At 47.5% G+C, this 16,239-nt stretch overlaps 1 long non-coding RNA gene across 2 annotated transcripts in view; it reads left to right on the top strand.

Moving 5' to 3' along the window:
• The window catches only part of LOC128075464 (uncharacterized), a 49,171-nt gene extending 44,053 nt beyond the window's left edge, over window positions 1-5,118 (top strand). For both annotated transcript variants that reach the window (XR_008203841.1, XR_008203840.1), the window contains exon 6: window positions 4,947-5,118. This is a non-coding gene — a long non-coding RNA (uncharacterized LOC128075464). The remainder of the gene's footprint in view (window positions 1-4,946) is intronic.
• The last annotated feature ends 11,121 nt before the right edge of the window (window positions 5,119-16,239 follow it).

The following is a 16,239-nucleotide window of genomic DNA, read 5'->3' as shown; positions in this document are numbered from 1 at the left end:
CTGCATTCTGGATTTTGATCTGAGGCATCTGCTGCTCCACATCTGAAGGCACTCAGCTCCTGACTAGTGTAGCAAAGTGTTCCCCAACCCCACAGCTTCACACACTCAACTGATAGATCTAATGGAACATTTTGCTGCTTTGGAAGACTTAATGTTATTCAGCTTCCTGAAATCCTGAGTTCTGTGATATCTACGTGACAGCACTGCTATGAGCAGAAGTCAGTCTAACTGGCTCATCGCTAATGTTTTCCTGTCTGTTGGTTTTACAGCCGAATAATGAAACTCACTTCCCATCACACTCTGACCTTGGCTTTGCAGAGTGTTCAGGTGCATCTTAAAGACTTGGTTTTTCAAAAGCAGAAGTCTGCCACAGCTGCAGCTCAGTGCAGTGAACGGCTCGTTGCCTTGAACACTTTGTTTCCCTGAACGTGCAGTTCTTCCTTTAGGATGAAGTCTGTATCGTCAAAATTTCCGCCCATAAAACTGAAAACATTGAGACTGTTTTGCACATCAGCAACAGAATGAAGAAAGCACAGGCAATCACGACCCCAAATAATTATGTTTATCATCTATTATCATCGTGCAGGGCCTGACTGCAAATAAGCACTTCTAGCTGGCTGCTTGCAAGAACAGAAGGCAGGGAGTACCATTAGAGAGCCCACTGATTATTTAAAAGGATACCAGCCAGCTGCTGAGCAGTGCAGCAGGGCATTCTCTGGGCTGCGAGCACCTATTTATTATGTATGTAAAAAACAAGGACATGTCCAGTGCTGAACCCCTGTGTGTGTGTGTGCAGGTATTAGAAGGTTTGGTTTCTAGAGGTAAACTGCTGGGGAAATAACAACCCAGCTCCATTCTAGCTGATCCTGGGAATTTGGAAGGTGTAGTCTAGCAAAGCCTACCATTGCTCGAGCCCTTCTCCATGAAGGGGATTCTTCCAAGGGAACTCTCTGATGTTTCCCCTCATGGCTCTGTTTGCTCCTCCCTAGCTTCATGCTGCTTTGGGGACATATAATCCTAAACACAGACTTCACGACTGTTTCCAATTAGCAGAAGTATCCTCCACCATACTGCTGCACAGTCGCAAGGTGCTTGTCAGAAATGTCCAAGCATCTTCAGGGGATCTGAGTTCAGAAAATACACCCAAAACTGCTGCATTCTTGAAGGTAAGCAGCAGAAAGCACCTTCTCCTACCCACATCCTTACAGCTCAGTCCTGTCTGTCCAACTGCTGCACTGCAAGAGGTCCCAAGTATGCCCTGGCTGCAGTGAGCGCTGTGGATTGCTGCAGTCGGCCACTCTTACTAGAAGATCTTACTAGAAATCTGCTTGAAGGTAGAAATCTTAAGACTGATAGCACAGGAAGAGTTAAAGCCAGACTTTGTATGCAGTATGTAGTGAAATTAGTTGGAATCCCATCAAAAGTCTGTGCCTCTTCATCTCTAGAACTTCTGAGATGCTGTCCGTTTACTTATTTTGTTGTTCAGAGCTATAAAGTGGCTGTCTAAAATTCTTATTTTCCATGATGTTCTCCAGATGAGGATGTGAGATCTCTCCTATTGGAGGCCAATCCTGAGGTGTTTCTGTGTGTACAGGAGAGCTATTTCTCATCCTCTGAGTATCTGTCAGTGGGAACTGGTGTTTCTCTTGCAGACACCACCCTCTGCCAAGAACTCTCCTTTACCAAGGCTCTTACGAACTACTTTCAAAATTGGAATGCTTTTTTAGAGCCAGACATTGATGTCAGTGCATTTTTACTGAAATGCAAATGCAACCCAATCAGCATTTCACTCCCACACTTCAGTTTTTTTCCTTCAGATTACTTTTCCATGGGTGCTCTCTCCTTCTGGCTTATCTAGAAGACTCTGGCAATGCTGTCAAGGCAGGCACTGTTCACCTGCATCGAAAGGACACCCGTCTGAGGGACAGAGCCAAGTACTTCTGCTGAGGAGACCTGAGCTCTGTGGTGTGCTCTGTGTCTGGAGGAGAGTCCTGCTTTTACTAAGCAATGGTATTATGCCTGCTTTTTGAAGGCCATAGGGTCCTACAGTCACAGGACAATGCTGTGTGAAAGGAACCCCATGGGGTTTTCTGTCCAGGCCCTTGCTCAAAGCACAGACAACTTCAATGCTAGGTCCAGTTGGTCTGGACCTCATCCAGATTTACAAATATATCTCTGTTTATGTATTCCTCTGCCTCTCTAGGCTCCTGTCCAGCTCTTAACCACATTCACTGTGAAAAATGACTGCACAGCGCCTATCCTGGAGCTGGGTGCTCAGTAGTTGAGTGGGAAATCTTTTCCAAAATCTTTGCCCTTTTCTGTGCCCAGGAGATAGGAGGCCAGAATCCATCTTACTTAATTTGACAGTATCCATCCAAACAGATCAGCTTTTGGGAGGGTAGGGCAAGCAATGCATATATTTCTAGGTCTGGATTCCATCTTAACCCAAACCTTTCTCTTACTTATGCCCAAAGGAGAAGAGTCTTTCCTGATTTTGGCCTAAGAGGACTTGTTCTTTTAAGGCCCTTCAGATCTGGAGTCATCCTAGACCGCTGAATTCCTGGACCAGCTAGTGAAAGGAAGATGAGATGATGGGAGTCAACCAGGGCTTTTATGGGAGCTGTAGAACCCGGAGCAGGGTGGTGAAGGAAGAGCCCAGAAACTAGTGAGCCTGCCTAGGCAGAGGCATTTCATTGACAGTGTGTTTGCTTCTGTTTCGCATTGGTGAGTAGAAACAGAATCATGTTCTGAACCAGATTTTGGGGCAAGATGTCTCTAGGCTGGGGCCACAGTCTGGCTGCTGTGGGGTGAGCACTTGGATCCCAGGGCTGAAGGCTGCTGCTGGCTGCAGTGAGGAGGTTCTGGAGCTGTGGGGCAGAACCTCTGGACTTTATGTAGCATGGGAGGTGTAGAACAAAGCCTCAGGTGCTCAGGAACTGTACAATCACAAGATGAAAGGAGGAGGCCTGTCCCAGAGGGCTCCCCACTGAAGTGTGAGACTGGTGGAGGTGAGCAAGGAGCTGTGAAGTGATTCTGACTGTGATCTTGGTGCTGTGCTAATGGCTGCCAAGCTTCCTGCAGAAATCACAGCCAAAGAAGATTTTGAAGAAGACAAGTAAGCAGCTCTGTGGGTGTTCTTCCCATCTAAAAGTATGAATAAAGAAAAGCATGACTTCCTTGAAAATCTGGTGGGAGAATGGTGCTATGAGCTGATAGAACATGGGGGCTGATTCCTTCATAATGAATGAGAGATGGCAGATGGGGAGAGACAAGGAAAGACCTTCAGCATTAATGTAGTAAATCGACTTCTGAGACTGCTGGGATGGTGGCTTTGGTTGTTTTTTTGGTTTTTCCTTGATACAAAAGAGAAGAGGGAGGCTATTTGCCTGAGGGTAATGAGAGATATTAGAGGTAAGTACAGTTGGTCCTCTGTCTCATCCAAAGCAAAAACCAGCTTCAAAGCACTGAGACAGGATGGTCTCCCTGGTATTAAGGAAGGCAGGATGCTTGGGGCTGGTCCCACTTCCTTTTTGCTCTTGTTTTGCAAGAGAAGATGAAGAGCTGATGCCCCTTCAGACCAGTAATGACTTCACAGCCCTACTTTTTCCCCCAAAGCCTTTCCTCGTACACGCTAACGAGTCTGAGCCTACTTCATGGTGCCTGCAGTAATTGTGGTTTTAATTATGCTCTGTGTTTTTGACCATCTGTTGCGCTCTTTTCAGAATCTGTTTCAGTTCTGATATCCCTTTTGAGATGAAGGGACCACAAGTGCACAAAGTATCCAAGGTGTGGATGAATCATAGATTCTTCTGTTCTTTTTTCTCATTCCAAATGATTCATACCACTTGATCTGTTTCTTGATGCTAACTGAGCACTAAGCTGACGTTTTCATGGAACTGACAGCTATATGTATGTGGAAAAATGAGAGCCCACAAAGAGGAGTGATGTCTGCAGGACAGGAAAAGACAAGGTTTTTTGGGAATATCACAGGAGTCTGAAGGCTGTATGGAGCCTCCCTGCATGGAGCCCGCTTGTGAGAGAGACCAACAGGCAGTTGGTGGTGTCAGGAAGATAGTGTAACTTGCTGATAGACATGAGAGCAAGCATAGAACACCTCATCTTTGAACAAGAGTAGCAAAATGAAAGGTTAATGAGCCAGAGAGCTTGTTAGGAAGAGAGCAGCTGCAAGCTTGGGCAGGGGACTTGCAGCAATATCTTTAAAGAGGACTACATTCAGAGCTGGCAATAAAATGGCTGTACAGGCGGATGCACATCACAGATCTAACTCTGATTTGAGTTTGTGTGTGGGGATGACATGGGATGCATGCCTGAAGGATGTGCAGGTTAAACGCAAGTTATGTGGTTACCATGTGTGGGTCAGACCTTCCATAACCTTGGGGCAGTATCTTTCCAGGATCCTCTTTTGACTTTTGTCAGCTGCTTCTCATCATATCTTCTGAGCATCCTTTAAGGATGCCCTGGACTGCCTTGATGCGACTTCTGCTCTTGCTGTTTTCTTATTCTTGGAGAGCGCTGAACATAGCTCACCAAATTACTTGAGGGGTTTTCTCTCTTATTCCAGTATTCTGCAGGCAGGTTCCTTTCCAGTACAATCCCTTACCTGCAGGGTTAGGTGCTAAGCATCAGTTGTGTGAGAGGACTGTAAATGAGGTTCCTTCAAAAACTAGTTCTGTTTTGCTTAAGGCCATAAAGGGAAAACTGCTGTGTTTCCATTAAATTCCCTTTGTATCAATCTATAGAGCTCACTGTGGGCGAGAGGTGCTAGGATCCCAATAGGCTGCTAATTAATTACCAACCCCACATTCTTTATTGGCAATGCGGGGCCTTCCGTCACTGCCTCTTGATAGTTAATTAGGTGAAAGCCAAGGAAAGGCTCTGTTTCAGTGGCGATCAGTTAACGTTCCTTCTGGCTTTATTCCTTGCAGACACTTCTTGGCAGTGTGAGGGAAAGCCAAGACTGAGCATATGGTTTGTTGCAAGCTCTGACCTTCCCAGTGAACTGGGGCAAAGCCAAGCGGCTGGAATTTCCATCGAGTGCCATTCAGAAGCCTGCATGATGCTGTGGAAAGCCTCTGTGCCATTTCTGGGAAAAGAAGGCCATGGGTAAAGTGCCAGTTGCTCTTCTCTTGTATTATTACCTACTAGGCAAAATGAACAGCTATGGTAGCACAGCAGGAGAAGGAGACTTTTTTTCCTTTTCCAGACCTGGTGGTAAACAGCAGCACAGCTGCATGGAAGCTCTCAGGTAGGGGACTTGCTGGCCATGGGTGCCCCTTGTGCGGCTCTGTGAAGTCAGGGGCCCATTGGATAGCAGATTGGGATGCCTGAGGGCACACTTCTACAAGCCACACATGCAATCTGTTGAGATCTTAGTCATCATCGGAGGAAAAAGCACGTTTGGGATGAGTTTGGAAACTCTCCAGCCATTCTAAGTGTGAAATCTGCAGCTGGCTGGCCAGGAAGAGACCTTAGATAAGCAAAGCGTAACTGCTCATGGCTTGCCAAGATCTGGGTGGGAAAAACCTTCCTTTGAAGAGGATTTCCCATCTTCTCCCAAGGACTCCCTGGCTGCTGAGCTTTTTTTTGTTGCCCCAGCCTCGTGGCTAGGATTTGTATTTCTCAAGTCCTTGAAGCTCATTGCCCTCTCCGATTCCTCACAGAGTTCACTGCAGCCTGGCTCAGGTCACAGTGCTGTTTACTCCTTCACTGCTTTGTATGGAAATGATTTTGACTTTATTTTCCTTTTGCTGTGCAGACACCTAATTACTTAACATTATATTGCAGCCTCTTCCTACAGCATTGCCAAAGTGCTCATGAAAGCCTCTTTGCCCCAGCACTGGGGGAGGATGGGTGGATTGTTAGTCTCTCTGTGTTCAAGGTTAGAGATGTTCCCTTCTCTCATGGACTAGTGACTCTTCCAGACACATCTTTAGCCTTGCCATTCAAGATCAAAACCAGAAGCAGCTGGGAGCGCGTTAGAGTAATGTGCACTCAAAGGCAGCACTTTGTTTCCTGTAAGTGACTATCAGCTATCAGCTGAGCCTGTGATGTGCTGAAATCGGACTGATTCGCCCCGCAGAGGGGAGCAGCCTGTCTGGGAGCTGCTATGGAACAGCCATGGCTGAACACACACAGTGGCATGCTAATGACTACCTTGTCTCTCTTGCTTCTGCCCTGTGTCTCCTGCTAGAAAGGTTTCTGATGGGTGATAGCAGCAAGTGTTTCTATAGAGCAGACTTCACAAAGCTGAGGTTCCTCCAGACCCTTGAGAGGCTGTTCTGGAATATCACATACTTAAATACTTGGCATAACTGGATCCATTTGGTCTTGGGATGGTGGGAGGATTATCTGGTCTCCCTCCAGTCTTGACAAAATAAGGCTCCTAAATCACCATATTTCTCCTCTTTATGCACGTACTGAGTGCCAAAGGCTAACACAGGAGAAACATATCCCCACTGGCAATGATTTCTCAAATATGTGATGTCCTAGAGACGAGGTAGTATGCTGGGCAGAAGGGGGTTTGTGAGAAAGCAAGAGGCTTGATTAAACAGTCTGCACTCAGATTTAATGCATGTGTACCTAAGCTGCCTGCAGAGAGCAGCTGCTGGGGCCTGGCTGTTCTGGTGTTCCATGCTGCATGCAGCACTGCAGCACTGGGAGGGAAAGCAAGGGCAGGACTTGAAGGGGCCAGAAATAGAGCAGGAAATTTTGGAAGGGCAGTGGGCAGAGTCATGGGAGCCAGATCTGCTCTTGGATGGCAGCTGTTGCATCCTTTTGCTCAGCAGGTACGTTCTTGCTTTCTCAGGAAGAGTTGGCTTTTCAGAAGAGAGGGAGAAGAGAACAGAAAAAACTGGAGGGAAAAAGAGAGGAAATAAAAGGAAATAGAAGACAAAGGAAAAGGCAGCAAATGGCTGGAAGAATTAGACATGGAGTATAGAAAGGACTGTATGTCCCCAGTTGCTTTGAGCACTCAGCAGATCCTGTGGTGTGTCTGCTTTATTACTGACAGAGTTCTCCCTTCTGTCGGCTTGTTTCCTAATTGCTGGTCTTGTAAACTGCTTGATTTATGGCTCTGTTCATCAGTTCTGGCCCTCGGGTATAACATGCTTTTCCTTCCAGGCTGGGAAGTGAATAACGAATTAACAGCCTGCCTCAGGTTCAGTAAGAAGCTAAGCATTCAGGGATCTTTATTGTGATGCACGTGCCAAATCTAACTGCTTAATTTTTACTTCTCATTCACGGATGCTATTCAACGACTTCTTCCCCAGGGCAGCAGCTGTGTCGTGGATGCTTGGTGCCTTTGAAGTGTCCCACAAGTGAAGCCACCAAGGAATGGATTTGCAGTTGGTTTGCACAGAGAACTCAATCTGTTTCCTCGCAGCTTGCTTTGGAGCTGACATTGTGTGCCATACACGCTTGTCTCGGACAAACTTCCTTTCAGTGCAGCTGAGGGATGAAGATCAAGGCAGAGAACAAACAGGCCTGCTGAGCTGAAGCTGTGACCCCCCGGTGTGCAAGCAGCCTTCAAGCCAGCTCCTGGCTGTCCTCCCCACATTCAGTGCTGAAAAGAGGTTTGTCCTAGGCCCTGAAGTAGGGTCCCTGGAGTCAGTGCAACTTTCATCCTTTATTGAGTACTTCTGCCCCCACAGTCCTTGGTGGCAATCTTGTGCCTTCTGCACAGCTCTGATCCTCATGGCTTCATGACTGCACCACTGTGTGCTGGGTTTATGGAGTGTCTGGGCCTTGGCATTGTGAGGTTTGTGCATCCCTGCAGCCGTGGACCGTGAGGATGGGAGCTCCCTGTGCTCCGAGCATGGGCTGTTCTCATTGACTAGGACTATGGCCAGGAGGTGATGTCAAGTTCATACAATAGCTCTACAGACACACTGCAGCAGAGTCTTCCACGCCTGGCAGCATGGCAGAGGCTTAAAAACCTGTGTGAAGGAAGAAAGCTCTCATACAGGACAGAAAAGCTACTGCAAAAGTGCAGTAGCTGTTCTGCAATCATAAGGCTGTGCAAGAACTAGCTTGGGACTTGCAGGTCTCAAGCAGTTTAAGTCGACAGGTCCCCTAAGGACTTAGCAGTCCTGCCCTTGAACAGCCCCTTAGGATGCTGCTGCTCCCTGTGAGCTGCTTTGTTGCTGCAACATGAAAGGGGGAATTCAGGAGAACGGCTTTGTCTGTGCCCTCTGCTTGCTGCTATAGGAACAGGGGGCTCAGCTCTGTCTCACAAGAGGCCGTGAGTGAAAGAAAGAGCTTGGAAAGTCACGTGGAACATTTACATAAAGGCCCCACAGGTGCTGTAAAAAGTGTGTTAGAGGGAAAATTTTAGTGCAGTTTTAGTTCTGATCAGTCCTCACTTGTCTGCAAGAGCTCAGCATGCTTGGGAGCTCTGCTGGATGCTTTTTCTCTTCTGAGAATCCCACAGCAGTGAGTTGCTGCTGTCTGGTTTTTCTTCTTAGGGCACATGCAGTAAAGCAAAGCATAAATAAACTACACAGTACAGTGCTTCTTTCGCAGTAGCATGAGCAGTGCAGCTTGGTTAGGTAGCCATGGTCATCCTTTGGTATGCTTTGTCTCTTATGGGTCTGCAGGTGCATACTCACACACCATGAAAACCACCTGCTGAGTAACCAGGCCAACTGGCCTATAGAGCTATAGGTCTTCTGGTTGTTGGCCTTGATGGAGAGTCTCATTAAGGCACACCCAAACAGGGGGCTATGCCCATGTATTTAGCTGTCTGCTGTGCAGCTGGGGGCTCCCAGGGAGTGCTGGCTGTAGCCATTTGGTTGCTCATGCCAAGGATTCTAGGATCCAAGAAAGGATATTAAAAGAACAAAAACAAACCCATTGAGAGTATTAACTACTAATTGCAAAATAACTGAATATATGCACAAAGTTCAGGTGTTATTACTTACTGATATAAAGGTTCAGAACTGCCTTTGGTTCTGTGTGTGCACGTGCTCACACACGTGTAGAATCCGTCTTGTTTCCTAAACTATGTGATGGGCAAGATGGTGCAAACAGAACAAAGGCAGCAGGATCAAGGTCCTGGCCATAACTGGCATCTGGCTGGTCTGAGGTGGTGAGCCAGCAGCAGAGATCAGAGGAGCAGAAGCAGATCTGGGATGTGTGATTGGGGCAGGTAGAGTTGATGCCTGCACCCTTCTTCCCCTCTTGTGCAAAGGCTGGAGCAGTTTCTAATCTGGGAGCCACATCACCTCCTATCTGGATGCTACTGTGGGTGGCATCACAGCGCAGCCAACTTCTCTTTGAACACGTTCCTAGTGATCACAATATACAAAGGGTTTTAAATGGGATCACAGTTAAATATTTCTCTTTAAACTCCGTATTCACATGGCAAGCTCCTCTCTGTCACCTCTGACCTGTTCCTGCCTTGCTGCTGGTATGTATCTAAGTGCTACAGCATTCAATCACTTTCCAGACAATTGAACAGGAGCCACTCCAAATACGGTCACTTTCCCCCTCCCCTGCCCTTGGGGAGGAATTACCTTGAGCAGGTTGTAGCCGTGTGTGCAGTAATGACTGCATCAGTGAACTTAGTTCCCATTGCCTGGATGCAGGTAAAAAAGCTGCTAAGGGGAAATCTTACAGCTGAAGATACGACCAGACCAGCATCTGATCCATCTTTAGAACCTTTTTTTTTTTTTTTTTTAAGTTCCTATATTTCAGCAAAAGGTTACTGGCCCTCTGCTGTCACTTCCTTTCCTGCAGTGCAAGTAACTCTTCATGCTTAGTTCTGTACACCACAAAGTAAAAGAGAGCTGTGTGAAAACCCTGCTGGCACGCTCTTCTTGCTTTGAGCATGCTGAGGTTGGGGACCTGACCTTTCACAGGAGTCAGCTTCAGTGTGCGTGTCCCGAGGTCGTGATGGTCAGCCCTGTGACAATGCAGCCTCAGTGGGCACTTCTGCCTATACAGTTCTGTCTATAGCAGATGTGAAGGCATGAAGGTGGTTTTCTATGGAGCAGATGAGCCCATGGGTTTGTGCATAAACCATGGGAAGAGCTTTGATTTTCAGCTCAACCAGGACGGAAAAGGCTTCTGGACCTCGTGCTGGTTTGGCTCTCTTACAGCCGAGTACCTTCCAGACGTGGCTTGATGTCAGCACTGATCTGACCACAGCCCTGTCTTCCCAGCAGCAGGACTAAGCCAGGCTGATCTCCAGGAGCGGGATGATAAAAGTGAAGGACTGCAAGCTGGAGGGAGAAGCTAGTGGCAGCCCCCACAAGCAGCTGGGAGTTTTCCAGCTCTCTCCCACTCTCTGTTGCAACTCTCAGCTTGCTTGGAGTCAAGGACACGCATAACTCACTGTCTTTCTCTCCCCCACACAGTGTGTACAGGGATGTGCTCTACTTTGGAAGTGAAGGTTACCTGCAGGTTGCCAGAGCCTTCTCCGGCCTTTGTGGTGATGGAAAGATTCATGTGGCTTTAATCTGTTGAGCTGGCTCTGAGCATTGCGCCTTCAGATCCCCGGATCCTTCCTGCAGCTCAGGAGCAAATGCAAAAATTGTAGACTCCCTGCAGAGCAAAGGTCCAAAACTGGCAAATCCTCTGCTCTGCACAGAGCCAGCTAGGAGCATGCCACCTCTTCTGAGAGGAGACCTGAGGCAGGGGTGATCTGCAGCCATCCCTTCTCTCTGCTTGCAGCTCCGGCTCCCTGAGCAAGTCCCCAGGAGCACAGAGCCCTGCTGCTGGCGTGGAGGTGCCAAGTCCGGGCAAGGCAGGCATGGGGAAAGGGAGGTGACTTTTCCTCTCGGTTGCTTTGATCGTTATTTAGGTAACAGGGGGAAGAAAGGAAGTTATTGTTTAGTTGAGGGCTTGGATGTCCTTTTGGGGAAGATTATGTTTGCCTTTGGCATGGAGGAGTTATTGCGTACTGGCAGTTCATTTTAATTAGTTGTTGTTTCTTTACCTTGGCTCCGTTTAACCGGAGAAGAAATTTGTGGAAGGAGAATTTTGAAAAGAGAATGAGAAAAACAACAAAACAAAGCCTAGATATGGGCTGGGATTGGGATCTGTGCTTCCACTTACCAGGAAAAGCATTTCCCACAGAGGCAGAGGAAGTGCCTCATTGCTTTCTCTTCCTTGCGCCCATGTTCAGGGAATGAATGAGGGAAGCATCTCCCTGGTGGGATTAATGGCAGTATGGAGATGAGCTGAATGTATAATTCCTGGAGGAAGGAGATTGTAGCAGCATCAGTGTAGCCCTATGCCAATGAGTGCTTTACTGTTTTCTCCCTTCTGAAAACACCCAAAGAATCTTCTCCTCTAACTTCTGCCCTTGAGATTGAATTGGATCAGATGGGAGCTGGGCAAGCTGGTATGAGTCATATAATTGGTAATTGTGAGGGCATTTAGGCACTGTTTATCTGACTTCAGTTAGAATTAGGCATTAAACAGGAGCTGAGCCTAGGGCAGAGGATCTTTCCCTCCTGCTCCTTCGTATCCATCCTCTTACCTCTATCTTTATTTTTTTGCAGTCTCCTGGCAAGGGGAGCAGGAGTGGGATTCCTTCCTTGTTGTCCCAGCCGTGTGTCCAGGCTGCAGCTGTCCTTGCCTTGTTCAGCCCCCTCTCACCCTTGGAGCTGCAAGGTGACAGTCACAACAGCCGGGGAGCAGAACAGGCAGCTGGGCTTTGGCAAGTGACAGGGCAGGGCAGGGCTTCCTTTGTGCAGGCCATAAGGACGGGAGCCCTCCTGCTACAAAGAGATTTCTCCATTAAAGCTGCACAGGGCTCTCCAGCCCGTGTTTTCAGGCTGGCGGCACTTGCTGGCAGCCTGTTGCCCATGGAGCAGGGCTCTGTGCCTGCTGTCTCCTCTATTCTCTCCGAGGGCACCTCCCTGCTGTTCGGGTCCGAGTGAGCTCGGGGTCACTCCCACTTCAGGCCTTTTCCATTCCCTTTCCAGCTCCTTAAACAACAAAGGTGTTGAGGGAATTTATACCTCTGCCTGGTAACGAGGCAGATCAGTGAGATGCTGTCACGGTTTTGTGAGGGCTCCATAGATTTTTATTGCTTTTCAGTCCTCGGGTTCCCAACCTTCTTTTGGCTTGTAAATTGCCCACAAGATGCAGACACAGCTCCTATTCTGTGAGTTCCTTTGATGATTTTATTTATATCTCTTGCTTTGTCTTGTCTTTTATTACAGGGAGACTGCAATTAATTATTATCCCATCAGCTTCTATTTAGCCTGACAGTACAATGCAACACGCGGTGTCCAACCTTCCCTGCCTCTGTGTGCACAAGCGAGCAGCTATTCTTGAGGGGAACAAAGGCGCTGGCAGTTTTAGAAAGGGACACAGTGCTAAAGGGCAGCCTGAGAGGGTTCAGCAGCGCCAGCAGAGCGTAGCTGTGGTGTGGCTGAAGTGGCCAGACATCCCAATTTAGTTGTGATGCTCCTGATTTTGTCTTCTCGCCCAAAGCAGATTTTAGACTGTTGCTCTTTGGGTGGATATAAGCTCGTGGCTAAAGCAGAGGCAGGGCTCATGTCTTTTTCCCACTTTTCAGAACGATTTCTCCCTCCTATAAAATGGAATTTACATGTATGAGATAGATAAAACAGTGTTTTGCTTGGGGTGCACAAAGCCTCAGATGGGAACACAGGAGGTATCTGTATCGAAGAGAGCTGAAATGCAGACCAAAGTGATCTGAAATAGAGAGTGGGCGCTGGGGGAGCGGCCGTAATGCTGTGAGCAGGTTTCCAGAGGGACAGCCTCCTGTGCTGGCGTTTCCAAGAAGCAGTTTTGGATATGTCTGGTTTGTTTTGTGTAGGGCCTGCTCATAAAAGGTGCTTGCATGCACAGCCCTGTAGAAATTATGATGACTTATGAACAAGTGTGATTTAGGGCAATGTTTGCTGGTAATTTCAGGACCTATCCCATCCATGACACTGGATTCCGTATGGGGGATATCAGTTTCTCTACTGGCTGTTCTACCACTAGCAAACCTGCAAAGCTGTTTTCACTCTTTCCTTCATGTCTATCAAAAAGGCCTATTTGTCCTGTTTGTGCTGCAGGCCCAGGGATGGCATGCTGCTGTTGCTGAGCAGTGCTGGCGATGAGCTAGAGGGGTTTTGATGAGATTTGACACCAGGTGAGTGGAAGCTGCTGTTAATCCAAGCATTTGTACACTTTGCTTATTTCTGTCATTGTTTCATTTCTTCATTGACACCTGGTTTTGTCAGTCTTTAACAGTGTAGCTCTCTCTCTGACCTTCTCCGACCAGCTAATGACAGTGCAGCAAAGCTTCTGGGCCAGCATCCTGATGCAAGTGTCAGCGTAGTCCTTCCGCACTGCTTTCCTCTCCTCCCTAGCAGAGCCCACTCAGATGCTTTGCAGGAAGCTGCAAGATAGCCCCCATGTGGGCTGTGATGCTTTGAGTTCAGAGGTGTTTCCCTTCACGTCCTCCACGAATGACTTGTGCTCACTAGCTCACAGCTGATGTAGCTGTGGGGCTCTGTGAGAAATGCAGAGCATGTCTGGGCAGGAGGACAGGCAGAGTGAGTGCCTCTGCCATTGCTGATGCCAGCATGGAAGTGCCAGGAGCTGCAGGGCTGAGCTGGCTGTTAGAACATGGCTCAAGCTGAGGGCTGTTTATGTTCACCCCACTTCACTGCCTTCCTGAGAGAGCAGGCTTACTGCTTGGGGTGCAGTTCTGCTCAGGTGTGCTAACTGAAAGCGAGCTGGGTTGGTACTGCAACCCTGTCCTATGTTGAGAGAACATAGCTCAGTTCTGTATGGCTTCAGCTCCTCCTCTCCCAAGTTTAGAAGGTGAAGCTAAAGGAAAGAGCTGTAGGTCAATGTCTGATTCCAGTGGGTCTCCTATTCAGAAGCCTTGGTGAGGTGGTCTTCCCTCTTCCACCCCAGCTGCACCCCGGCTACATTCATACTGGCTGTGAGTGACTGCTGTGATAAAATTGCTACCAAATCCTGTCAGCTCTGAAACAGGAACTGTGAGGGTTGGTCTTTGCATCAGACATATAATTACCTGTCTACAAAACCATGAAAATGTAGAAGAGGAAAAAAGACGGAAAAGCAAGATCTCTGTCAAATGAGAGAAAACCTATCATTTTCCCAATCTTTTTTCCCCCTCCATTCACAGCAGTACACAGCTGGGTTTAATCCAGCTAGGAACCTGCTCAGGGGTCAGACTGTCTGATAAGCTACCTTATGGCTACTGACCCTCAAACCTGTATCAGAATGTAGGACTTTTTGTGCAAAAACCCAGGAAAAATTCTCAATTTGGCGAGGGCTTAGAAGCAGAAAAATCCATTTCCTGTATCAGAAGAAGGTCTTTTGATGGTAAATGAATACTGAATTGCAATCAGAATGCCAGTGCTATTTGTTAAATGCAAGTTACTTAAATAATTCATTTTTCACTAATTATACAGTACGTGGCTAGCTTCAGTGATCACATGTAATGAAAAGTGAATGCCTCCTGCAGCATTGTCATGACTTTGATGATGCTGATTGAGAAGAGACTGAAGATTCCCTGGTAGTCCGCAGGTTATTGCTAACTAAGGGAGTTAGTTAAACCTGGAGTGCCATGCGTATCCTGTGCTTGGAGCCAGACCTAAACATCCACAGCATCTCCTCATTTCCTAGGGATCTTTAGATTTGACTAAGGTCCCAAATTATCAAAGCTTCTGCCTGATGTTAAATATGTGTTTAAAACTGTTTGAAGTCAATGATGCTTAAGTTTGTGCTTCAGCTTTAGTCACACCCTTGAGACTTGTGCTGAATGGAGGCTGCTGGGTAGTTAGGGATAAGCCTGGCTGTCTCCTCTTCCTCCCCCAGGACACCTCTTACCCACTCCATTAACTCACCCAACGCAGCAGGCTCGGAGCGCCTCGGTGACTGTCATGGTTAACTTTATTTCATTTAACACACAATAGGCGAATCTTTAAGAGTTTGGAAAGTTTCTTCCCCCCTTGGAAACTAAATGAGAGTACATATGGGAGGAAAAAAATATCATCTCTGGCTATATTATTTTACCGTGCCAAGCAGTGGGGAGGCCTCACAGAGCATTACTGTGCAGTGGAAGAGACTTGGTTTTCTGTGCTTGCTTTAATGAACCTTTGTTCTACCTCTTAACTGTGACCATTTAATAACCACTTGACTCACTTTGCCCTCAGCAGGATGTTGCATGTAGCTTCCCAGTGCTGAGGAACAGTTGAAATTAAAAACGTAATTTAATGATTCAGCTGGTAACAGACAGATTACCCAATAGCCTGCCTGTGGAGTGGACCTTCGTAAGCATCGTTCTATCCACAATTCTTCCTTAGATAAAAATTAACTTGCTGCTGTATGCGCTAAGCTCCCAAGTCATCTTTCTGCAGTCCTGAAGTGCTTTGTGTAGAATCTCTACTGAGTATTTAGCCAACAGCTAAATGAAAATGTGCACTTGTAGCCCAGAAGGCCAACCGTATCCTGGGTTGCACCAAGAGAAGTGTCACCCGCAGGGTGAGAGAGGCGATTCTGCCCATCTGCTCTGCTCTCATGAGACCCCACCTGGAGTACTGTGTTCAGTTCTGGACCCCCCGACTCAGGAAGGACACGGAGCTGTTAGAGTGGGTCCAGAGGAGGGCCACTAAGATGATCAGAGGGCTGCAGCACCTCACCTGTGGGGACAGGCTGAGGGAGCTGGGGCTCTGCAGCCAGAAGAAGAGGAGGTTGCAGGGGGACTTTATAGTGGCCTTCCAGTACCTGAAGGGACTAAAGAAAAGCTAGAGAGGAATTTTTTATAAGAGCATGTAGCAACAGGATGAGGGGAAATGGCTTTAAACTGGAAAAGGGTAAATTTAGACTGGATATTAGGAATAAATCCTTTACTGTGAGGGCAGTGAAACACTGGCACAGGCTGCCCAAAGGGGCTGTGGATGCTCCTCCCTGGAAGCACTCAAGGCCAGGCTGGACGGGGCTGTGAGCAACCTGGGCTAGAGAGAGGTGTCCCTGCCTACAGCAGGGGATGGAAAGGGGGGATCTTACAGGACCCTTCCAACCCAAATCATTATTGTATGATTCTATGAAAGAAAATTATTTTAATGTAAAGAGCGGTTCATACTCTTACTTAGGAAGCAGATTTAGGTATCTCTGCACAGAGGATCCTCTTCTTCAGAGAGGAGTCTGTCTTCTCTTGGAAGAGTTCAGGATTTAAACCAAAGGCAGACAGGAGCAGAAAGAGAAGGATGGCTATGA

The sequence above is a fragment of the Tympanuchus pallidicinctus genome, unplaced genomic scaffold, assembly GCF_026119805.1.
Source record: "Tympanuchus pallidicinctus isolate F22 unplaced genomic scaffold, pur_lepc_1.0 scaffold12, whole genome shotgun sequence".
NCBI lineage: Eukaryota > Metazoa > Chordata > Aves > Galliformes > Phasianidae > Tympanuchus > Tympanuchus pallidicinctus.
The sequence above is the reverse complement of the archived record's forward strand: the minus strand, read 5'-3'. Positions and strand labels throughout refer to the sequence as shown.